Source organism: Manis javanica, chromosome 12, assembly GCF_040802235.1.
Source record: "Manis javanica isolate MJ-LG chromosome 12, MJ_LKY, whole genome shotgun sequence".
Taxonomy (NCBI): Eukaryota; Metazoa; Chordata; class Mammalia; order Pholidota; family Manidae; genus Manis; species Manis javanica.
The window spans coordinates 85,714,885-85,739,783 of record NC_133167.1 but is presented as its reverse complement, the minus strand read 5'-3'; the positions used below and the strand labels follow the sequence as shown (position 1 = coordinate 85,739,783).

General features: G+C 44.4%; 1 long non-coding RNA gene across 1 annotated transcript; it reads left to right on the top strand.

The window, feature by feature from the left end:
* The first annotated feature begins 930 nt into the window (after positions 1 to 930).
* Positions 931 to 16,775, top strand: LOC140844803 (uncharacterized). Its single transcript, XR_012123297.1, has 3 exons — positions 931 to 993; positions 1,503 to 1,616; positions 15,281 to 16,775. It is a non-coding gene; the product is annotated as an uncharacterized lncRNA (long non-coding RNA).
* Positions 16,776 to 24,899: the final 8,124 nt, after the last annotated feature.

Below are 24,899 nucleotides of genomic sequence, written 5' to 3'. Positions count from 1 at the left end.
TGCCTTGGAGGCCTTGAAAGATTCCTGAATGGAACTGTGGGTGCCATGTCCTTTTATCCTGCACAGAGGGTTCTCTCCCTTCCCTAAAGTCCTAGCATTCTGGGTGATCTTTAGCACTTTTCGTCAGTGACTCGCTCTGTGACCAGAGGCTCATCACTTTTCGTCTCTGGGCCACATGTGTAGGATGACTAGGTGAAGAGAAATCCTAACTCACAGCAGGAAAATCTGGCAAGACCCAAGAATAAGCCCTGACTGGCAGGACTGGTGGACGGGCCAAGTCTGAACTACCTTTCATTCAACTCCTGCTCTGCCCACAGAGCGCCAGACCTCCTTGGAAGCAGCTTTCATCTTTGTGTGCATCTTGTCTCCCTACTCGTGTGTATTGAAGGGACGATGTGGGGAACATATTCTCTGTTGGGCCCCATCCACTTGCCTAGCATTGTCCAGAGCATGAAAATCAGCATGTAACTGCTTTAATCTTGTGCTCAACTTACTTCCAGAAGGAAAGCTCCATCTTGATCGTAGGCCAGACATTTCTTTGAGGCAAATGTATTATTTTCTCTTCTCCCCAATCACACATCTTTGCTAGGATAAAAAAGTCAACCCTCAACCTACAGAGCCTTAAGCCTGAGTGGTCACCAGCTGCAGAGCTGTCCCAGGGAAGCCCTCATTACATAGAGCGTCTGTCACTGACTTGCACCTCCCCACCGGCAGTCAGTTGTTACCCTCAGATTCCCAAGCCTGCCTCTGGGATTCCTTGTTGGGCTCAAGCTCAGCCAGTTGCCATTGCATGAAAGATTACTGTTTGATTCCAGAATTCCCTGGGTTTCCCAGTGGATAGGGAGATTCTCTTTACCCATACTCCTCAGGTTCCACACTTCTGCCCAACTGTCACTTAAAAAAGCATTTTCTCTGCTGCTTCTTTCCCAGGTTCAGGCTTTTTCTACTACAGGATCCTCAAAGCTATTTGCTCCAGTTAAAGGAGACAGGCAGGTAAGTCCCCCTGACTCTGTGGCTGGCATCCTTACTGTCACCTCCCCCAGTTCAGTCCCGTTTGGAAACCTAATTTGCCTCATGCCAAGGCATCCTACCCACAGGCTCTTAAGACCAACAGACCAGTTAGAAAATGACCATAAGGGGTTATTTTGTCCAGCCTCTTGCTCCTGGACTGGTGAATATCCAAGTCTTACCGAGATGACTATTCTACCCTATCTCCTGAGCCCTGCCACTATTTAATCTCTCTTGTAGGTGAGGAGTTCTTCCTTAGATTAAACAGACTTTTCCTTGCCATAATTGAGGCCCCAGTTCTCAACTCATCCATCCCGCTGGTGACAGAGGACTGATGAGTGTTTCCTTCTGTCCTTAGCCTTCGCTCCAGCAGAGAAAGTTTCCCCAGCAATAAAACTCTGATTGTTCTCCTCCCTCCTTCCCGCTTGCCTCTTCTAAGCACCCTCTAAATCAGACCCTAGGCTCCAGAGGGAGTAATATCCTTTCTTTTGCAGCTGGTCTGAGTTTTGCCGTCTGGGAGACTGGGCTTAAGAACAGCTTGAAGTTAGCACAGAGGCGAATGAAGCTTTAAATCTCCAGCACTTAACAGCTTCTCTGCAGCCTCAGAGGTAACCGCATTTTCTTGCTTGCTTCCTCTCATCTCTATATATATCTGTGTAATCTCTGTTCACTGGAGCCTGACTCCAGTCCTCTGTCTACACTGCTCTGGTCGTGCTGAAAGAGGCAAGGTTGGGGAAGAAAAATTAATAGACACAGACTCATAAAAATAACAGGCTCTCCAGAGCACACATGAAGAAATAATTACACAGATTAAATTTGGAGGGTGAGAAGAAAGGGGCAGAGGGTTTAGCAAGCTGATACTGATGGCTCTGACTTCACTTCCAAAGGGGGTGTGGCTCAGTGGAGAGGGATTTGGGAACATTTTTCTTCTTTTGGGTAGGTCAGACTCATAGCTGAATGTTGTGAAGTCACTAGGCTCTTTAATGGCTGCGACGGTACCTTATATTGCTTTTCTGTCCCCCCATAGGATCCTTGAACAGTGCTGTGCCCTAGTGAGAAAGGGAGGTTTGATCCTTATTGAGGGTTCCTTGTGTGCCTGGTACAATGTCAGATACTTCACGTCCTGGCTGATTACCAGTGGAGCATGTTTCAAACATCAGGAGTGCAGTCTCTTTCCTATGACTCTGGGTCAATCCCACGTAACTGCTACCTCAAGATCTGTGATCCTGAAGCCAAAAAACAGCTTCTCACACCTTACCCTGACTGCCTCCCTCCCCCTTTTCCTCCCTTCAGTTGGCAGAAACTTTTGCTGTGATGGCAAGGGAAGGAGGGTGGTATCCTTCTTCGGATTAAGTGATCGATATCACTTAAATATCTAAAATTGTGTGAGTGAGTGAGCTTCCAGCAATGCCATGGCATGGTGAGGGAACTGGGAGATGGAGAAGGCTTCCACCCTTTCTCCCCCACTGCATGCCTCCTGCCTCCTTCCATTGAGCTCAAATAAAAACACCCTGAAGAGGAAGAATTCTCAGCTATTACTTTTCCTCTATGGGGAAAAATGGAAGTTCCTATGGCCAGGATCCTCACCGGACCCTAAACTACTTGATGATGTCATTGGCCTTCTGCTAGGCTACTGCATCCACACCAGTAGGCAATAAGCTCATATATAAAAATAATATGTGAGTCACTATATAAAGAGCTCTGCCCAGTGGGAGAGGCAGAGACAGAGGGGATTACGGACCTGCAGACTTCTGGATGCAGCTGTGATTCTAATGCTCAACCTATTCCTATCTCTGTGAGAATAAAGCTGAATATAAACCCTTTTACCCCAAGAACATTCCCTTGTCATTTCTCAGTCTCCCTGAATCATTGTGAACTTGCTCCGGGCTTAAACCCTCAGGCGAGACACCTAAATATGCTATTATGATTGCTCTAATTTTGCAATAATTTTAGAATAATTGTGCTGTTGTGATTTATAATAAGAAATATATACATTTGGTCATTGCCCCATTCCTGGCACAGAGTTCTCAAACCCTTGAAATTGCCTAATGGAGGAATGCAGGAAAGGTGTCTTTTGTTAGATTAATGAGGTGACCTTTGGAAAGCCCCTGGGTCACCTAAGCAAGGGGATGAGTACCCAGAGGAACCAATTATGTGATTAGAGGGTTGGAACTTTCCTTCCCGGCTCCCACACATAGCTCCAGGGAGGGGACATAGGGGCTAGAAATTGAGTTCAAGCACGAATGGGGTTCAGAGAGCTTTGGGTCGGTGAACTAGCGGAGATGTGGAGAGAGTGGTTCCCCTGGAGAGGGAATGGAAGCTCCGAGGCTCTCCCCACATCCCTCACCCTACGCATCTCTTCCATCTTCCTTTTCTTGAGCTATGTCCCTTTATAATAAACTAGTAATCTAATAAGTAAAATGTTTCTGAGTTCTGTGAGCCACTCTGGAAAATTAATTCTGAAAATCCTGAACTAAAGGTTCATTAGAACCTCCCATCTATAGCAGGTCAGTCAAAGGCACAGGTGACAACCTGGACTTGTGACTGGCATCTGAAATGGAGATCCAGGGGAGACAGGGAGGAAAGGGCAGTCAGGTAGGACCGAGCCCCTGACCTGTGGGATCTCACACTATCTCCAGGTAATAATGTCAGAATTAACTTGAACTGTAGGACTCCAACTGACACCTGAGAATTGCTTGATGTGGGGAAACTGGAATCAGGTGCATTCATACTATTAAAAGAGAAGGTTCAGAATATGGGTACCTTCCCTGAGGAAGGCAGACCTGGGTGAGCACCAGAACAGCGACTGACAGCAGGAACCCAGAGCATGGGAGTGAGACAGGCTGGCTTCCCAGCCTGATTCCACCACCACTTCCGGGCTGTGGAGAAGCATTAAGTCACCTCTCGGGGGGAGCTCTTTCTCACTCCATTTTTTTAAAATTAATAAGCTTTATCTTTTTGAGAAGTTTTGCATTCACAGAGAAATTTAGCAGAAAGTACAGTGAGTTCCCTTATACTCTTTACCCACCTCCCTCCCTGTTTTTCTCATTATTAATGTCTTCCCTCTGGATGTTGTACATGCTATAGGTTTTGACGAGAGAATACCGATGTACATCCACATTACAGTATCATCAGAATTATTACACTGCCCTGAAAGTCCTCTGTGCTCTGCGTATTCATCCCTGCCCTACCCCAACCCCTGGCAACCTATTATGATCTTCCAATTGTTTCTATAGTTTTGTCCTTTCCAGAATGTCATAGGGTTGGAATCATACAGTGTGTACATTGTCAGGTTGACTTCTTTCATGAAGCAATGTGCATTTAAGTTTGTTTTGTGTCTTTTTGTGACTTGATAATTTCTTTTTATCACTGAACCTAATTTTTTATTGAAGCATAACATGTACAATTAAAGACCAATGAATTTTCACAAATGAGTACCCAAGTAAGTTATGAAAATTACCAGCACCCCAGCACCTGACCTCCTCTCAGGCCCCCTCTTGGTTATAACCCCCCGCACACACAAAGGTACCACTGTTCTGACTTCTAGCATCATAAATCAGTCAGTCTTTGAAGTTCATATAAATGGAATCATCCAGTATGTACTCTTTTGTGTCTGGTTTTCTTTTCTTTGAAATTTAGGTTCATCTGGTATCATAGTAATTTGGGTTTTTTTTACACTGTATGAATATGCCACAGTTCACTTATCTATTCTCCTGTTGATGAAGCATTTGTGTTATTTCTAGTTTGGGGCTATTACAAGTATTGCTGCTATGAGTGTTCTTACACAGGCTTTTTGGTGAACATATGCTCACATTTCATTTAGGTATAGACCCAAGAGTTGAATTTTGGGGCCATAGAGTATCTATATTTTTAACTCTAGTAGATTATGCCAGTTTACCAAAGTAATTTTATCAATTTACACTCCCACAGCTTCTCATCCTCACTAATACTTTGTATTGCCAGTACTTTGATTTTAGCCATTTTAACCACGTGGTGGTGTGTATTTGCATTTCCCTGATGACCAGTGAAGTTGAGTACAGTCCCAGGTCATGTTCCTTAAGAGTGAGATGAAGATCTATATGCGGGAAGATCTGTTTGCATCTATAGAGGGTGCCAAGCAGGAGAGTGGAAGCAGCAGGTGTCACATTCCACTGCGGTCAGCTTTGGCTGATCCTGGGGCAGCTCGAGCTGGCATGACCCTTGAGTCACACCGCCTTGAGGCAAAGGGGCCAGGGCTTCTACCAGGACTGACCAACTGCTGGAGGTGGGCTGTGCCTGGGGAAGAGTAGGACTTGTGGTCAAAAATTCTCTTTGCCAAAGGCAATTCCTAGAAAGGAACACAGCTGAGAGCAAGACTCCCAGAAGGCAGGGGACCCCATTGGAGCTGCACACTGTAGCCTCATCTCTAAGCATCTTTATTCTTATTGGCTACTGAGAGATCCTCTCTTGTGAAGTACCTATTCTGGTCACTTGCCAAAATACTTTATTACTGAGCTGTCTTTCTTTTTTCTTCTTGAGTTGAAGAAGTTCGTTGTACATTTTGAAGATGAGTCCTTTGTCAGATATATGTAATACAAAAACATATACTGACTTTTGACTCTTTAGTGGTATTTTTTAGTAGGTGGAAATTCTTAATTTTAACAAAGTTTTTTCTTTTTTGACAAGTGTTTTCTGTGATGTTTATAAAATCTTTGCACACCCTAAAGTCATGAAAATGTTCACAGATATTATGTTCTAAACGCTTTGTTTCACTCTTCACATTTGTCTGTGATCCACCCAGAATTTATTTTTGTATGTGGTAGGTATCAAATCTGTTTTCTCCAGTTGGACATGTAATTAATCTAGTACCATTTATTAAAATCCTATATCACTGCATTTCAGTGATAACTTTACCATAAGCTGATTCCATGTATGTGGGCCTGTTTCTGAATTTTATTCTGTTTTATTGGTCCATATGTCTACCTCTGTACCAATTCCACACAGTTTTAATTATTGTAGATCTGTAAGTCTTGATTCTGATCATATAACTCATCCAACCTAGTTCCTTCTCTTCAAGATTATCTTTGCTCTGCATAATCCCTCCTATTCCCACATAGATTTTAGAATCAGCTGGTCAATTTCCACCAAAGTAACAACTCTGCTTGGTCTTCTGTTGAAATTGTACTGAGTCTATTGGGAAAATTGACTCTTTGCAGTACCCTGAACATGGTATATGCCATCGTATATTTAGTTACCTCGTCTTTACTATCGCTCAATAATGTTTTGTAATTTTCAACAAAGAGACCATATGTATCTTTTGTTGGATTTGTTCCTACATATTTTATTTTTATGTTATTATAAATGGTATCATTAAAAAATTTCATATACTAAGTGGTTTTTGCTCCAATATAAAAAAACAATTGATTTTTGCATATTGTCTTATATCCAGTGACCTTACTATATTTACTTATTAGTTCTGAGCTCATCTAAGGATTCTTTCCTATTTCCCAAACACATAATCATGTAATCTCTGGGCAATGACAGCTTCAGCTCTTCCTCTACAATCTTTTTATTTTTTGTTTCTCTTCATTGCCTTTAAAACTGAGATTAAAAACAAGTATCCATATATTGATATATATATTCCAGATTCGTATTGATATATAGTTCCAGATTTATTGAATGAATAGGTGAATGAGTATATAAATGGTCTATCCCTAGACAAAACCCCATTTATTGGTCTATAATTCACTTGTCATTAGAGGTTCCTATGCTGGAGTAGGGATGGGCTAGAATAAAATAAGAAGAACAGGTCATAGGAAAGAGATTAAAAAATGTGATGCAAGGCCACATCATTCATTCATTTAAACAAATATTTATAAAGTGACTCCTCAGTGCCAGGCTCCATTCTTGGACAGAATCTGCCTCTCATTGAATTTATAATTAAACTGAATGATCAGTTTAAAAATGAAAAACAAGGTAACTTAATTTTATAATTCGTCTTTGACAGAAATGGGAAGCCGCAGATCTTCAGCACTTCCAAGCACACTTCAGCAGGGGCTGGCTGTCTCAGGAGTCAGCAGGACATTAGCCCCAAGCTTTCAGGGGCATCTAGCTTTGAGAGTGACCTGGCCTTATATACTTTTTTGAAACTCTGCCTCTTTGAAACTTGCTGGAATGTCCATGAGGGTCGCTGCCACCCCCAGATGTGAGCACTCTTCTCTTTTGCCTCCAATGGCCCTGGAGGCTAGAGCTCAGAGCCAGCCCGTCCAGAGCAGGCTCAGATGCTCTGATCAGTATTCTCATTCGGGAAAACCCCGAAGGCCCCTGGAATGCAAGGCATTAACTGAGCAGACCCTGGACAGCCTCCTTCCCCATAAGGAGATTTCTAATTTGGGGCAAGGTATCTGACATCCTATCCAGTATTTGGGACAGGACAGTTCTGCTCTCTGGGACAGTCCTAACCATTAGCCCCCCAGATGTCTTCTCCATTTTCATCTCATAAAACATTCTGGTATCAGCCAGACCTGATTAACCAGATTTTATGAGGCCCCCCAGTATGATAATAATTTTGAACTCTACCTACAGTTTATAAATTCCTTATTTATCAATCCATTATTTGTAAAGCCCTTTCATCCATATGATCTCATAAAATTACAAGAATCCCAATACAGTGATGAGGAAGCTGAGGTTCAGAAAGGCCAAGTGGCTTCCCCAAGGTAAATACTTCTGACTAACTGCCGAGCTCTGTGCAGTGGGTAACTGGGGTGACAGGGAGATAAAATGGGCAGGCATGTTTGCAAAGGGCAGGGTTTGCAGGCCCCCATGCAGTTCTCCTCCAGCCATGAATAAAGCCATTTGCTAAGGCTCTTGTTCTTGTCTAAGGGGACAGGATCCCAACTTCCAGCCAGGGCTCATCCATTTCTCTTTCTTCTGCTTTTCTGCTGGGTAGTTGGAAGCCAAGAGTGTGAAAACTGGAGGCGTTTCAGGCCTGAGGTGCCCATCGTCCTGAAGAATGGCTGTCTACCTCATCTCCTAGGCTGGGTGAGGAGCCGGCTGCCAAGGCGAGCCTGTCTGCAGGCGCCTCTTCCCAGCTGGCAGCAGAAATCCAGGCACCCACTGCCCAGGGTGCGAGGCTGTCTGTCTGCACAGAGGCATCCGGCTTGAGCTAATGAGCTGTTGCCATGGACAGCCAATTATTTCAGTTCTTTAAAAACCTGCCAAACTCTATTTTGTCACCATGGCATTCCCTTAATGGCTCAGGCCTGAAATCAAATCCTCTGTGTGGGAGGCAGTGGCCCTGCCCAGGGACACTCCTACCCTTTTCACCGCCTTAGGCCACAGGCCCAAGGGTAGAAGAACCGGATGTTTTCCCATGGTGCCTAACCAAACAAGCCCTGGCCCCCTCAGCTCCCTGCACCTCAGAGGCAGAGTCCGAAGGAGCCGCTGCAAGGCCCGCTCCACACCAGGAGCCCCAGAGCATTCCCGGACTAGAGCAAAGGCCAAGGCCTCTCACCAAGGCTGGAGTGGGCTGGCTGAGCTGCGCCCAGAGGCCCGGAGGCCTTGAGATGCGTGTGTTCTGGAGCGGGGCTGTCCTTCCTGACCTAACTCCAGGTCCTCCCAGCATGCCCCTCTCTACCCGTCTCCCCAAACCACAGTGCGGTGCCTGGTGGCGCTCTCCCTGCCCTGAGCTGCTCTCAGGAGAGAGCCTGTGAATCCAAGTACCTGACCTGGACCGACTCACTCCCTGAAGTGGGCTGCCCGCGAGGGGCAATTGTCCCAGCTTAGCGCTTTCTCCAAAACGGCACGATTTCACGAATCTTAAAGGTACCTACTGGACACGCGATGCCCGGTGGGACTGTGCTGAGCACATACCAGATGAAGCGGTGTGGAGGCAGGACCGCAGGAAGCAGAGGTTTGTCCGAGGCTAGCCCCCATGAGGAGCTCGCTTTCCACAGGCCCGCGCGCAGGCCCTGCCCCTGCCTGGCTCCTCTCAACTTGCAGGCCTGCACACAGGGTGGAGACGGCCCCTTTCTGCTTCCCAGGAGGTCACTGTACCCCTTCTCTTTCCGGCAGGGCACCAGGGTGGTGAGAGGGCGATGCCCCCTCCCGCAGAGTGCCCACCACCAGCACACAGCCAAGGGGCCCAAGGGGCCGGCTCTCCCATCCCTCCTTGTTTTCCTAGCCTCCCCTCTCCCCTCTTCCCTCTGTCTTTCTCCCCTTTCTCCCTCTTTCCTCATTTTCCTGTTCCCTCCCTCCCCTCTCTCCTGCTCCTCCTCTGCCACAGAGAGCATTTTCCTGCAGTTTTCTTATCACACAGAGCCCTAAGAGTCAGGCCAGGCGGAGTCCCTCCCAGAGCCCGGCCCCCTGTCTCCTCATCCTTTGGGCCACCCCCACCTCACCCACAGCAGGGCCCTGGGGCCTACACTTCCCCCCAGCAGGCAAGGCTGTGAAATTCTGTCCTCTCCCTGCTTTAAAGAAAGAGCTCAGACAAGCAGCAGGAATAAGTTGCAAGCGTGGAGCCGTGCATCCCAGGGCAGGCTTTATTTCTCTAGATCCCACAGTGTATCCGTGAAAATGGTTCACTGAGCATCCCTCTGGGCCAGCTCTGGAGCCGTGGGAATGAGTGGTGAGGGCAGAGGTGGTCTCCAGTCAGGAGGCAGGCCCCTGGAGGTCACACAGATTCCCCCTGCAAATCACTGTCTCTGAGACTCAGGCAACTGATTCCAAGCCTCTGTTGGCTCCTTTGTTAAATCAAGCTTCTATCTCCTTACATGAGACAGTGCACTTAGCACCATGCTGTGCGGGTCAGAACCCCAAGTGGAAGTGTTGCTATGATGAGGTAGCAGATATGTGAACCTTTCCCTCAGGTAGCTTCTACAGGAAAGGAAGATGAGAGAGGAATTCAAGGTAGAAAAGGAAATCAGGAGGGCATGACGAAGCACCCTGGGGGTGAGGGAGAGACTCCTCTTCCTTGGGGTTACGAGGGGAGCCTGTGAAGGAAAGAGCTGGTCCTGCCACAGTGAGGGGAGGGACATGCCTGTGGGGGAAACTTGCAAGCCAGGGTCCAGGAACCAGCAAGTTGGAGGCTTGTTCAGAGAAGAGGGGGTAGTATGCCTAAAACACAAGGGAAATGAAGAGTAGGGGAGAGGGTCTGGAGAAGCAGGTTAGGATTACCTGAACCTTGGGGTTACAAGGTGGCGTGGTCTCCCTGCATGTGCTCTGGATTGCATCCCCTCTTGCCCATGCAGGGGTGTCCCTCCAGCAACTTCCCCTTCTTTCCTGCATCATGAATGTTTCCCTTTTACTGTATCATTCCTGTCAACACAAAAAAAAAAAAAGAAAGAAAGAAATCTTGCCTCCACTTCTCTGCTCCCCTTTAGAGCAGAGCTCCTAGAAAGCTAGCTACGCTCACTGTCACCAACTCCTCTCCCAACCTGTGTATCAGGCTTTCATCCCCACTGTCCCAATAAGATTGCTCCTGCCAAGGTCATCAGTGGCCCCCCCATTGTTTCATGCAGTGTTCGTCTTTCTTGACCCTCAAGAGCATTTGACACAGTCAGTCACCCCCTTTGCCTTGAGGCGCTGTCTTCACTTGGCTGCAGGCTTCCCTCTGGAGTACGGAGTTAGCTGCTTGCTGCCCTCTTCTTCCTGCCTCATTAGATGCTCCTTGTCATCAGCCTTCTCCGCTTCCTCCCCAGCTTCCTGACCTCCTTCCACTAGAGTACCCCAGGGCTCTGACTTGGACCTCCTCACTTTTTATTGGAAGCCAGTGTTTGTTTATTTTAACTGTAAAAGATGTTTAAACTATGATAAAATATTTACAACATAAAATGTACCAGCTTGATCATTTCTAAGTGTACAGTTAAGTACAATGACATTGTTGTGCAAGCAATTTTTATGTACAGTTAAGTACGTTCACATGCACAATGTTGTGCAAACAATCTCCGGAACTCTTTTTTTCTTGCAAATCTGAAACAGTGTACCACTAAGTAACCCCCCTTCCCCCAGCCCCTGGCAACCACCCTTCTACTTTCTGTCTCTGTGAATTTGCCTACTCTGGGTACCTCATACAAGTGGAATCAAACAGTATTTGTCTTTTTGTAACTGGCTTATTTCATTCAGCATACCATCTTCCAGGTTCATCCATGTGGTGACATGTGTCAGAATTTCCTTCCTTTTTTCAGGCTAAATAATACTCCACCATGTGGATAGACCACATTTTGTTTATCCATTCATCCATCATTGGACACTTGGGTTGCATCTGCCTCTCGGCTATTGTGACTAGTGTTGCCAGGACCATGGGTATGCAAATATCTCTTTGAGACCCTGCTTTCATTTCTTTGGGGTATATTCCCAGAAATGCTGATCATATGGTAGACCTCTTCACTTTTCTCTCTGCACCACTGTGATGTCATCTTGTCTTGCTGCTTGAAATGTGTTTGCTGATGACCTCTAAATTTACCTCTCCAGCTCAAACCTCTGCCCTGAACTCTTGACTTGTGTATCCAACTGTGTGCTTATATCTCTGTTTGGATATCTAGCAGACACGTGGGGCTTGGTATTTCCCCAAACTGAATCACGCAGTAATCATCTTGTAATTCTTTCCCCCAAACCTCATCTTCCCCAATCTTCTCCATCTCATTTAATGGCCACTCCATCCTTCCATCTGCTGCATCAAAAACTTGGAGTCATCCTTGACTCCCACTTCTTCTTACACCTCACACCCAATTCGTCAAGGAATCCTATTGGCTCTACTTCAGAATAAATGCAGATTCTGGCCACTTCTTGTCACCATGGCTGCTACTCCCATGGTCCAAAGTACCATCATCTCTCACCTGGGTTTTTGCAATAGCCTGTTACCCGGTCTCCCTGCTTCCATGCTTGCCCCCTGTACTACATCTATTCTCCAGGCAATGACCAAAATTATCTTTTTAAAGATTTTAAAATCAGATTACATCCCTCCTCTCCTTTCAGCCTTCCAATGGCTCCCCACCTCCCTCAGGAAAATGCCAACAGGCTTTAATGGCCAACGGACTCCATATGATCTGGCCCCCATGAGCTCTGTGATCTCATCCCTTACTAGTCAATCCTCGGGTCTTCGCTATCTGTGACGGCATAACAAATTACCCCAAACTTTGTGGCTTAGAGCAGCAAACATGTATGATCTCATGGCTTCCAGTCAGGAGGCAGGACGTGGTATAGGTGGGTCCTGGTACTCTGGGGCTCTCCCACGGATGCCATCAAGGAGTCAGCAGGGTCAAGGGTCATGCCAGCAGCTCAGCGCTCAGCTGGAGGTGAATCTACTTCCAAGCTCACTCACTGGCTGTTGGCTGAGGGCCTCAGCTGCTCACTGGCTCAGCAGGCCTCCCCGGCTTCTTTGTCCCTGGCCTCTCCGTGAGGCAGCTCACACCGTGGCAGGTGGCTTCCATCAGAGCGAGCAAGCAAGAGATGAGAGGAGGCCGCAAGGCAGGAGCCCCTGTCTTTGGGGAAGCTATCCCCAGGAAGGGTACCCCATCACTTTTTACAGTATTATATCTGTTGGAAGCAAATTGCTAAGTCCAGCCTGCGCTGAGAGACAGGGGTGGCATAACAGCATGAATCCCAGGAGGCAGAGATCACTGGGCACCACCGTGGAAGCTGTCCGCCACACCCTATTTCATTTGCTGTGGACTTGGTGTTCCTGCCACACACTCACCTGCTGCTACCACAGGGCCTTTGTCTTAGCTGGTCCTCTGCCTGGAATCCCTTCTCACATCGCTTGCCCACCTCCCTCAAGTCTTCGTGCACATGGCTGTCACCTCTTCAGTGCTGTCCTCCCTGACTACCCAATATAAAACTGGAGCTGCCCCTCCCCCACACTCTAGCCCTGCCCCCTGCTTGAATTGCCCCATAATATTTAGCACCTTCCAACATACTCAGGTTTACTTTCCTGTTTGTCAGAACACAAGCTCCCAAGGGCAGGGATTTTTGTTTATTTGTTTCATGCTCCCTCCCCAGTCCCTAGACTGGTACACTGTAGGTGCACAATAAATGAATGAATCTTATAGGCAGACCAGTGATTTTCAACTTTTCAGTATGTAGCCCTACAATAAAAAATATTGTAGGAGACTCCAATGTATGACAGATGAAAGCAAGGTGGCTCTGCTGGAATGAAGGGGTAGGGACCCTCGGCCCTGCTCCATCTGCCCACCCCTGGCCTCTCACTTCCCTGTGGTGGTGTTTGGGGTGCTCACATCCCCCCAGGGTTCTCTCAGAGCCCTGTGAGAGGTTCTGTTCAGTGCTCAGAGGGAAAGAGCTCCCTGCTCCAGCCCCCATGTGCATGCTGGATCCTGGTGGAAAACTGCCTGAGGTTTTGTGCCATAGAAAAGGAGCCCTCCCACCACATGCCTATTCCGAGCTGGCCACCAGTGAGCTCCTTGCTGGGACCTAGCTCTCTCCTGTTCAAAACTTTGTTCTGCCCCTGAAAAGTGAGAAAACATTCAGAGATGCCCTGAGAGTCACTGATGGGAAATGCCTTAGACTTTATTTAGCACCACCTTCCAACCTATGGTTTTCAATCATTAATTCACTCAACAAATATTGAGTACCTGTTTTGCAGACACCAGGCACTTGCATATAGGCATAAAAAGCAGAGAAGCCATCTTCCAGAAGCACATCGGGGAGACAGCGAATATTGAGATGCCCCTCTCCAAATTCTCTCTGTAGGAACACCACTAGTGCTGGGGGCTCACCACCTCCCGAGACCACACATTGCCCTGCCCTGGGACACCAGCAGCAAAACTGTTCTTTTTTTTTTTTGAGCTCGAAGTCTGTTTTCTTAGAACTTCCACTTTGGTCTTAGTTTCTTCCCCTGGCTCCACAACAGATAAATCTCTCTTCTAAATGATAGCCTTTTAAGTATTTGAAAACAGTTATCAGGTCCCACAGAAAGCTCACCAAGACTTGCGCCCCCTTTGGGGGCACCTATGTTTCGCGGCTGCCCGGAGGCGGCTCGGGTCTGGGGAGCCAAGCAGAGCCCAGCTGCTCCTGGCCACAGGGCCGGCCTGCAACGCTGGGAACCGCCCCTCAGAGCGTTGCCCACCCCACCCCAGCCTGAGGGAATTCCAAGGCTCTGCCCCTGCAGGGATGAAGGGTTCAAATGACAGTCAGGCCCTGGGCTGCAGGTTCCCCGCTACCTCCACACTCCCCTTCTTAGTAGGATCAGCTTCTCCTGGGGGCACAGCTTTTTGACCTTCTTACTCAATTTCAAAGCAGTCAAATCCTGGTTTTCTGAGGCGTAGGGGACACAGTGAGGAGGAACATCAGAGACTCAGAAAAGCAGAGCTGTAGTTGGGGTTTGAGGACAGCAACAAGGAATCAGTGATTTTTCTGGTGTGTCCTTTTTTCAACAAAATTTAGTTTTCCAAGCTATTGTTTGTGTGACACAGTAGGGCCTCTGGCTGTCAATCTGTACACCTAGAGGGCAGTTTCCTGCTTTTCCCTGCAAGGCCAAAGCCCAGCTCTTTCTCTGGGCCAGCCCAGCAGGTCTTGAATTCATTAGTTTGGGCCACTTGGCTGAGTTGTCTCCAGGCTTCTGCCAGAGCTGTGGGCTGCCTGGCACAGTCCTGCAGGGGACAGGGAGGTCTGCAACTTGGAGGAGGAAAAGGAGAGGAGCAGAGGGTGGGAGGGGAGGGAAAGGAATGGAAGAATAGGAAGGGAAGCGTGGAGAGAGACTTGACCACTTGCAGCTTAACTGGGAAGCCATGGAAGGAAGAGAAAAAGCTTCAAAAAATATTCTCAGTCTCAGAAGAAGGGCCAGAATATGGGAGTAACACATGGGATCTACCCGGCCCAGCTGTACAGGGGAGCATGCTCCTGAAAAATATTTTGGCTCCTGGCTGCAGGGAGAGTAAAGGGAATAAAAGGCCCATTTTATTGGTGCAGAAATTTTTTTTTATTGAAGTGCAGTTGACATACAATATTACATTGGCTTCAGATGTACAACATAGCGATTCAACAATTATGTACCTCACGAGATGCTCATCATGATAGGCATTGCTATAAAATGCTCATTTTAGGGGGTCTGCTGGGTCTCTGTACCCGTTGTCCTTGCCTCCTCCCCTTTTATTCTCATGTTCTCCTTTGCATTTAAAATGTAAAGAGACACAGGAGCGTTCTCTGCTTCTCCCCTCTCCCCCCCTGCTTCCCCCGCCCCGTCTCAGATTCCGTCCCAGCCCTGCTTCTTGGGCGCACCCTCTCCAGTTCTTCCAGGCTGTGTCCCTTCCTCAGGGCTGCTTCCTTCTCCTCCCCCCAGGTCTCCTATGATTATGTGAAGCGGAGTGCTGGCGGCCTGCAGGACAGCCAGGCCTCTCACATGAGCCGAGAAGACGTAGCCCAAGCTCCCTGCTGAGGGCAGGAACACATCAGGCGTCTGCCCTGGGCACCTGCCGCAGGGTGCCACCCAGACTCCGCCACTAAATCCCCCCCACCCTCTGCGGACTCCCAATAAAAGGGGCCCCTGGGCTCCACACAGGCCTTCAATCCATGACCTTAGCAAAGGCTTTGGGCAGAACTGTTCAGTGGGTATGGGGTCCTGTGCCTCTCCGCGGCCGCACAGAGGGTACTTTGTAAACCTGGTACCCTGACCATCTGCCTGCCAAGTAAAACATGCCCTCAGGAAACGTGTCTGAGCTCAGTCATTTATACTTACTTACCTGTGAATTTAAAGCCCCGTGTTGGGTCTCCACCTACAGACATTTGCCTTTCAGTCTTCCCTAATTGTGGAATTAAAGGCTTTAAAATTACTGCAGGCAGCACCCTCCAGGGACAGGTGATTGAGGAGGCAGAGCACCCTTTCCGCATTCTCACGTAGACTGTGCCGGCGGCTGTGCGTTCGCTGCCCTCGGAGGCCGGCCTGCCGCGCAGTCCCACAAAGCCAAGAGAAGAGGTTTTTCTGGTCCTTGCCTCTGGGGTCTACCCAGAAGGGCTATGAAATGCCACCCCTGGTGAGCAGAGGCACTTGAAAGTCCTCGCCCACCCCCAGACGTCTGGAGAGACAGAACTCTGTGCAGCCGCACAATTAGATTAACCCAGACGCGTTCCCGCCTGGACACAGAATCCTGGGCTGGGGGTTCTGGGACCCCCAGCTTTGCAGTCCTCTGTGGGTTGCTAGAGGTGCTGGAAGCCAGAGCCCCGCCTCTTCCCTTCAGGCTCCGATCAAAACTGCAGCTCCACCCAGTGTGTGGTTAGTCCAGCAGGAGGACATTTGTTTGGACTTTGATGTGCATTTTGCCAGAGAGCTCTTTGGGGAAGGAAGTTATCGCACCGGCATCATCAACAAATGGCATTTTTTAAAAAGTGTCCAGATGTGCATGACACCGTGATAGACCAGCTAGCTGGGGCATTCACAGTGTTTGCAGTTTTCTCTTCAGCACGGAGGGCTGTTGTTCATTATACACTCTTACGGTTGTGTTCTACACCCGGCCTCTCCACACACAGCGTTAGTCTACAAATGGAGGTGAAGCAAACCCATTGTCTCCAAAAAGCTGCAGAGGACTTTGGGGATCTCAGGAGCCTGTTTGCTTTGGTTGGTGGTCTCAGCCGCGGAGCTAATGAGCTGCAAACACACTCCCCTTCAAAAGGAAGGGCTGAGCCTTTGAAGCCTGCAAGGACCCGCCCAGAATACCGCAGCCTCCAGCTGCAGTCAGCACTTCCCGGCAGGGCCCGAGAGAGCAACGTGGGCTGGAAATCAGAAAGTGTCCCGCCAGCCTCCCCTCAGGGTCACACCCAGCCTGGGCCTCCCTGCTGGGAAAGAAGGACAGTTTTGCTCTGCACCCTGCATTTTGGGCATGACAGGAAGAGCAGTAACAAGTACCATTTTTTGAGTAATTAATTATTTGCCAGCCAGCCCCTCTGCTAAGCACTGTGCCTCTGTCATTTTCTCGTTTGTCTCCCAGACCTCATTTTAAAGATAAAGAATCTAAGGCACAGAGAGTTTCCATAGTTAGACCAAGGTCGCACAGCTAGTAGGTGGCAGATCCAGGATTTGTCCCTAAGTCCAGATGACTTCCACAACCACACATTTCAACATATGGCAAATCGGTCTCATTTCTATAAAACCCTGGAAATTAGCCTTGATCTACATGTGTACTGGTTCCACATGCTTAGGACCAAATAGAAATCGGTCTGTGTCCAAAAGAAATCATGCTGTCAGGCCAATGATCATCTCTCACAGAACATGGGGAAAAAGTCCTGTAGTTACATCTCCTCTCTCCCATCTTCAGCCAAGCATCTGTCTGTTTGGCAGGAAGACTTCTGAGTACACATACTGTCAACTTCTGGTGAAATTAAGAACAATGAGGACAGTGGGCAGCATTGAGCAGCCAGATAGGATTTCTGCTTCCTAATGATTTCTGAGAACTTAGCTGCAGGTCCCCTGCTTGATCCCTGTGCAAGACCAGCCAGGGCTAGGATGAGAAAGCAGAGTTAAACAGAATTACAGAAAAGCACGGTGTGGAAGCAAATAAGAGCAACAATGATCTCACAGAACTTATATTTAAGTTCGTGTTGAGTATGTACCTAATGCTCAAAACTCACAGCAGTATGAGTGTGCATGTGTCAGGGGGAGGCAGGGAGGCTGAAGAAGGGGAGAACCTGAGAAATAATAAGCCTTTTGCAAACTGATCGAGGAGAAAAAATAAACAGTATTGTATCTAAAACAACAGCCAAAAGTGGTCTGCGTTACACTGAATGTCAGTGCTAATAGGAGGTCAGATCAGTGGGACTCAGAATAGTAAGAAGGGGCTGCATGGAGTATAAGGCCCCTTGAAGGTGGAGCAAGATACAATCAGATGCTGAGGAAGAGGGAGCCTTCCTACTGAGGAGCACACCTATGCAGACTACAAATAAAAACTCAAATCAAATCGGCATTGTACTGAAGAGCACAAGCTGTTAGCACTCAAAGCATCCTTGCAGGCCATGTTCAGCCCTTCCCTTTGCAGACAAGAAAAAAGAAGCCGAGAGAAATCAAGTTGCAATGCATGAGCCGCTTACCCAACCTGGGCTTAGAGGATATTGGTCTCCATGGAGGTGGGATTGCTTTGTAGACAAGATCTCAGTTAACCCAGTAACATCCTTGGGAACAAGCCAGAGGCAGAGAGAGTGACCAGAGTAGCGTGGTGATTTGATCCTTTCTCTCCTAGTGAATTAGGTAAGAACCATGTCCCCCAATTCTGCTCTGTCAGCCTTTCCAGTTGCAAAGCAATAGGAAAGGGGCTGTATGAAACTGGAGGGAATAAGGATATGCGGTAGCCTCCCTGCTGACTACCCCTGTCCACTCCTGCTTCCTTTCAATCTGTTCAGCTCCCCGTAGCCAGGAATAATTTTATATGATAAAAGTCACCCATTTTAAATTCAAAGTTTGATGAAAATTTAGTAACTATATGGTCCTGTAAAGAAGACCACACTCAAGATGAGGATGTTTCTATTGCCATAAAACTTTTTCTCCTACAATCATTGCTGTTGATAGCCTCCCCCGAGCCTTGCTCCAGGCAACCACTGATCTGTTTTTCAGTCACTCTAGCTTTGCTCTTTCTAAAACTCTACATCAGTAGAATCAGGCGGCATGCAGTCTTTTGTTTTGACTTCTTCCCCTTAGTGTGATGTTTTTGAGGTTCATTCATGTTGCATGTATTAATACTTTGTTCCTCTTTATTGCCTGTTAAGCACATGGATAGTTCACAATCTGTTTATCCACTCAGCAGGAATTAAAGGTTTGAATCCTTTCCCATTTTAGCTATTTTGAATAAAGCTTCTGTGAATATTCATGTATAAGTCCTTGCATGGACATATGTTTTCATTTCTCTTGGATAAATATCTAGGAGTGGGATTGCTGATTCAAAGGGTGAGTATATATTTAAGTTCGTAAGACACTGCAAACTGTTTTCTAAGTGGCTGTACGATGTTGCATTCCCTCTGGAATGTGGAAGAGTTCTTTCTGGTTGCTACATATCTTCACCAACACTTGGTTTTATCAGTCTTTTTAACTTTATCCAATTTAGTGGGTATGTGGTAGATCTCATTGGGGGTTTAATATGCATTTACCTAGTGATATGATGTCTTTTCATATGTTTACTGACAATCCTTGTATCTTTTGAAAAGTATTCAATTTTTTTGCTAACTTTTTACTGGCTGCTTGCCTTCTTGAGTTGTACAAGTTCTCTGTATATCTGAATATACATCCTATGTCCTAAGTATGCTTTGAAAATATTTTTTCTTGGTAAGTGAACTGCTTTCTGTTTTAACTGTGTCTTTTGAAGGGCAAAATACTTTAATTTTGATGAAACTAACTTAATCAATTGGTCTGTACCCTCTTTATCTTTATGAAATATTTGCTTAGCCTAATGTAACAAAGATCCCTCCTTTATATTTTCTTTGAGTTTTAGTTCTCACATTTAGGTCTATGATTCATTTTGAGCTAATTTTTCTGCATGGGTTAAGGTAAGGAACAGGTTCAGTGGTCCCAGTACCATCTGTTGGAAAAGACTATCTTTTTTTCCAAATGAATTGCATGAGCGCCCTTGTCAAAAGCCAATCAATGATTCTTAGTAGAACAGTGAACTATTTTGTGTGATACTGTAACGGGGATACCTGTCATATGTTTGTCCAAACCCATGGAGTGTGTAACACCAAGAGTGAACCCCAGTGTAAACTGTGGACTTGGGGTGATGATGATGAGTCCATGTAGGTTCATCAACTGTAACCAATGTACCATTCTGGTGTGGGACATTGATAATAGGCTAGGCTCTGTCTGTGCAGGAGTAGGACATATGTGGGGACTTCCTGTCTTGCCCACTCAATTTTTCTGTGAACCTAAAACTGCTCTAAAATATAAAGTCTATTAAAAAAAAGGGAAAGAATATATGAAGTCTATTTTTTTTACCAATCAATTGACTATGTAAGTGTGTATCTATTTCTGACTCTGGAGTCTGTTACATTGATCTATCTGTCTGTATTTATTTTAACGCCACACTTTCTTGATCACTGTAACTTATGGGAAGTTTTAAACCAGCAGTGAAGGTGATCCAAGTCTGTCCTTCTTTTTCAAAACTATTTGGCTATTCTATGTATTTTATCTTTTTCATATAAATTTTAGCATCAGCTTGTCAGTTTCTTCAGAAGCCTACTACAATTTTTATCAGAATAGCATGGACTCTATGGGTCAGTTTGGGGAGAATTGTCCTCTTAATCATATTGACTCTGCCAATTCAGTTAACATGGAGTCTATTTAATTAAAGTCTTGCTTTCCAGTGTTTTCTAGTTTTCAGTATATAGATCTTTCACATTCTTTGTTAAATCTATTCCTAAGTGTTTTTTTATGCTATTGTAAATGAACTTTTTTTAGAAAAATTATATTTTCTAAGTGTTCATTGTTAGTATAAATAGATAAGATTAATTTCTGTATATTGACCTTATATCCTGAGACCTTGCTAAATTCATTTCTCAGTTCTGGTAGCCCTTTTGTAGAATCAAGATATTCCTTACATATAAAATCTTGTTATCTGCAAATAAAGTCAGTTTTACTTCTTCCTGTCCAATATTTGTGCATTTTATTTATTTTTATTGACATGTTTGCACTAGTTACAATCTCTAGTGCCATATTGGATAGCAGTAGTGACAGCAGACATCTTTACCTTGTTTCTAATCTAAGGGAAAAATCATTGGGTCTCTCACCCTAGAGTAAAATGTAGGTTTTTAGAAGATGCCCTTAATAAGGGTGAGAAAGTTCCCTTCTATTTCTAGTTTGCTGAGGGTTTTTTATCATGAAAAGGTATCTACTTTTGACAAATGCTTTTCAACATCTATTGAAAAATCACAATCACATTGAATATCCTTTATTCTAGTAAGTTGTTGAATTACATGGGTTTTGAAAGGGTAAGCCAATCGTGCATTCCTGGAATAAACCCCACTAGGTTGTGATATATTATTATCTTTTTCATATGTCACTGTATTCTGTTTGCTAATTTTTTAAAGGATTTTTATATCTATATTCATGAAGGATACTGGTCTGTAGTTCTCTTTTCTTGTGATGTCTTTATCTGGCTTCGAAATCAGAGTTATACTAGCCTCATAAAAAAGTTGGGAAGTATTCCCTCCTCCTCTGTTTTCTTTAAGAATTTTTGTGGGGATGGTATTTTTTTCCTTGAACATTTAATGGAATTCACCAGTGAAGCCATCTGGAATGAAATTCTCTTTGTGGGAAAACTTTTAACTATGAATTCAATTTCTTTGTTTTATATAGGGCTGTTAAAGTTTTTTATTTCTATTTTAATCAGTTTTCGCAACTTTGGTCTTTCAAGGAATGTGTCCATTTCATCTAGGTAATCACATCTGTGGGCATAAAGTTGTCCCCAACATTCCCTTACTGTCCTTTTAATGTGTGTAGGGTCTATAGTGATGTCTTCACTTTCATCCCTCATCTTGTTAATTTGTGTCTTGTCTCTTTTTGTCTTGATCGGTCTGAGAGCCTTGCAAATTCTACTGATCATTTCAAAGAACCCGCATCTTTATTGTTATTTCCTATATTGTGTGTTCACGTTCAACTTCATTGAGTTCTGGTCTTTACTATTTCCTTCCTCCTGTTTACATTGGGTTTAACTTCTTCTTTTCTAATATCTAAAGTTGTAAACTCAGGTCATTGATTTTTAGTTCTTTTTTCTTTTGTGATACAAGTATTAAAACTATAAATTTCCCTTTAAACACTGCTGTAGATCCATCTTGTAATTTTTTAATAGACTTCTCATTTTTAGATTTTTTTAGAACATTTTTAGAATTCCAGAAAGGTTACAAGGATAAGAATTCCATACCCCTCACCTTGTTTCCCCACCTTGATATCCTACATTGCTACAGCACATATCACACTTAAGGTACCAATAAGAGCACATTAATGTTAACCAAACTCCCCACTTTCTTTGGATTTCACTAGTTTTCTCTAATGTCCTTTTTATTTTCCAGAGGTCCATCCAGGGCATCCTAGTGCATTCAGTCGTCAGATCTCCTCGGTGCCCTCTTGGCCATGATAGTTTCTCAGACTCTTTTTGCTTTTGACTATCTTGACTGCCTTGAGGAGTACTAGTAATAATTTTGTAGAGTGTCTCTCAGTTTGTTTTTCTCACGGTGTTACGGGTTTGGGGGAGGAAGACCACACAAGGCGATGTGCCATTCTCATGACATTAAGAGTATATATCAGCATGGCTTATCAATGACAGTGTTAACATTGATCATGAGAGGTGTTTGTCAGGCTTCTCCAGAGTAAGGTTACTCACCCCTCCCCCAACCCCTTTCCATATTTTACTCTGTGGAGGCAAATCACAAAGTACAGCCCATACTCAAGCCCATACTTATGTTGCATCCACACAGATTATCTGGAATTCTTCTGTATAGGAGACTAGTCTCTTTTCCCACCTTTATTTTTATTCAAACATTTATTTATGTCAGTATAGATTCATGTATATTTGTCTTATATTTTGGGCCATAATCCAATACCACATTATTGGTTTTGTAGCTCAGATAACCCCAGTTTGGTCATTGGAAGCTTTTGTATGTTACTCCTGTATCCTTCTACATGCCCCTATACTATTGATTTTTGAGCATTTCCTTATTCTCTTGTTCATCTGGTATATTTCCTGTCCCATTCCTACTCTCAGCACTGCTTTAAGTGTGTCCCAAAATTTTTGATACATTTTCATTATCACTTAATTCAGAATATCTTCTAATTTCCATGGGGACTTCTTCTTTGATGAATTATTTAGAAGTGTGTTACTCAGTTGCCAAATATATGGACTTTTCCTAGTTTTCTTACTGACTTCTAATTTAGTTTCACTATGGTCTGAGAATGTATTTTCTGTGATATCAATCTTTTTAAATTTAAGACTTGTTTTATGGCCCAGCTCATGATCTATCTTGGTAAACACATCTTGTGCCCCAAAGAATGTGCATTCTGTTATTGTTGGATGTAATGTTCTGCAAATACCAGTTAAATCAAAGTGGTTGATACTCTTTTCCAAATTTTCAGTGTTTTGCTGATTTATTTTTTCTGTCTAGTTCTATTAGTTGCTGGGGGAGAGATGATAAAATCAGTTATGATTGCAGAATTGCCTGTTTCTTTAATTCCATCAATTTTGCTTTGTATGTTTTGAAGCTTTGTTACATGTATGTCTTTACAAGTAATGTCTGCATGATGAAATGATCCCTCTTTACCATTATGAAATGTCTTTCTTTGCCTCTAGTAGTACTCTTTGTCTTCAGTTCTACTTTTTCAGATATTAATATAGTCACTTTAGCCTTCCTATGCTTTGAGTTCACAGCATATCTTGTTTTTTCATTCATTTACTTCCAATACATCTGTGTCTTCCTATTAAAAATATGTCTCTTGTAGATAGTGTATAGTGGATCTTGCTTTCTTCCAGTATGACAATCTCTGCCTTTTAAATAGAGTGTTTTAATCCATTCATGTTTAATGTAATTATTGGTGTGGTTGGCTTTGGAGCTAGCACTTAAATTTGTTATGTATTTTTCTCCTCTCTTTTGTTGCTGTTGTTCCACTGTTCCTCCTTTCCTAATTTTCTCATTTTTTGAACATTTTTTAAGATTTAATTAAAATTTTCCCATTGGCTTTGTAGTTATCCTTCTTTGCATTATTTTTAATGGTTGCTTTAGGAATTTTTTTTTTTACAGAATGCTTAGACAAAACATGGTACCATTTCACACAAATTATAAAACCTTGCAACTCAGATGACCCAGATTCCCTCACCCTACCTCATCCTTTATATTGTAACTGATATATATATAGATTTCTCATAGTATTTCTTATAGTACAGGCTTGCTGACAGTTAATTCTTTTTCATAAGAAAGTATCTTTACTTAACCTTGGTTCTTATAGGATATTTTCACTGGATAGAATTCTGTACTTTAAAGATGTTCTACTCTCCTGGCCTCCATGGTATCTGATGGAAAATCAGCCTTAGATTGCATTGTTTTTCTTTTGGCTGTAATGTGTCACTTTTCTTTTGCTTCCTTCAAGATTTGCTCTTTGTCTTTGACTTTGAACAGTTTGAACATCTTTTTTCAACAGTTTCATGCATCTTTTTTCTCTCTGTTCTTCAACTTGGATCATTTCTATTGCTCCATTTTCAGGTTCGCTCATTATTTCCTCTGTCATCTGCACTTAATGAATATTAAGTCCATTCATTTTGAATTGTATTTTTCAGTTCTACAATTTACATTTAGGGTTTTTTTTTTAATCATTTCTCTTTCTTGGCTGAGATTTCCTATCTTTTCATTCATCATGAACATATTTTATTTCACTTCATTGAGGATAGTTCCAATAGTCATTTTTAAATTCTTGTGTGCTAGTTCCAATATCTGAATCACCTCAGATTAATTTTTAGTTGATTTTCTTTTCTCTCAAAAATGTGTTCCATTTTCATGGCTCTTTATATGTCAGATAAATTTTGGTTGTATCCTGCTCATTATAAACGTTAAGTTATGGAAGATCTTGATTCTGTTTTGTTTTGTTTTGTTTTTTTCCTCTTTTGAGATCTATAAATGCTTCTTGGTTATCAGTTTCTGTGTCTATTCAAGTAGTTTCTCTTAAACCAAATCACTCTCAGTCTACTCTGTACATGAATGTTCAGAGGGTCACTGAGAATTTAGGATCCTCTTTTTAGCTCTTTCCCTTCCATGATCATTCTACTCTCTCCAGCAGCCACAATTTCTTTGGCATCAATTTCCTGGTTTCCCAACCCAGAAAGATTTCAGTTTTTCCACTAGCACCGTGCCACCTTCAGCATCACATCACTGCACTTGGCCCCAGAAAAAAGCCAGAAAAATGAGAACTCCCCTTGGTGAGACTCCCCTCCTCTGAAACCTCCCTG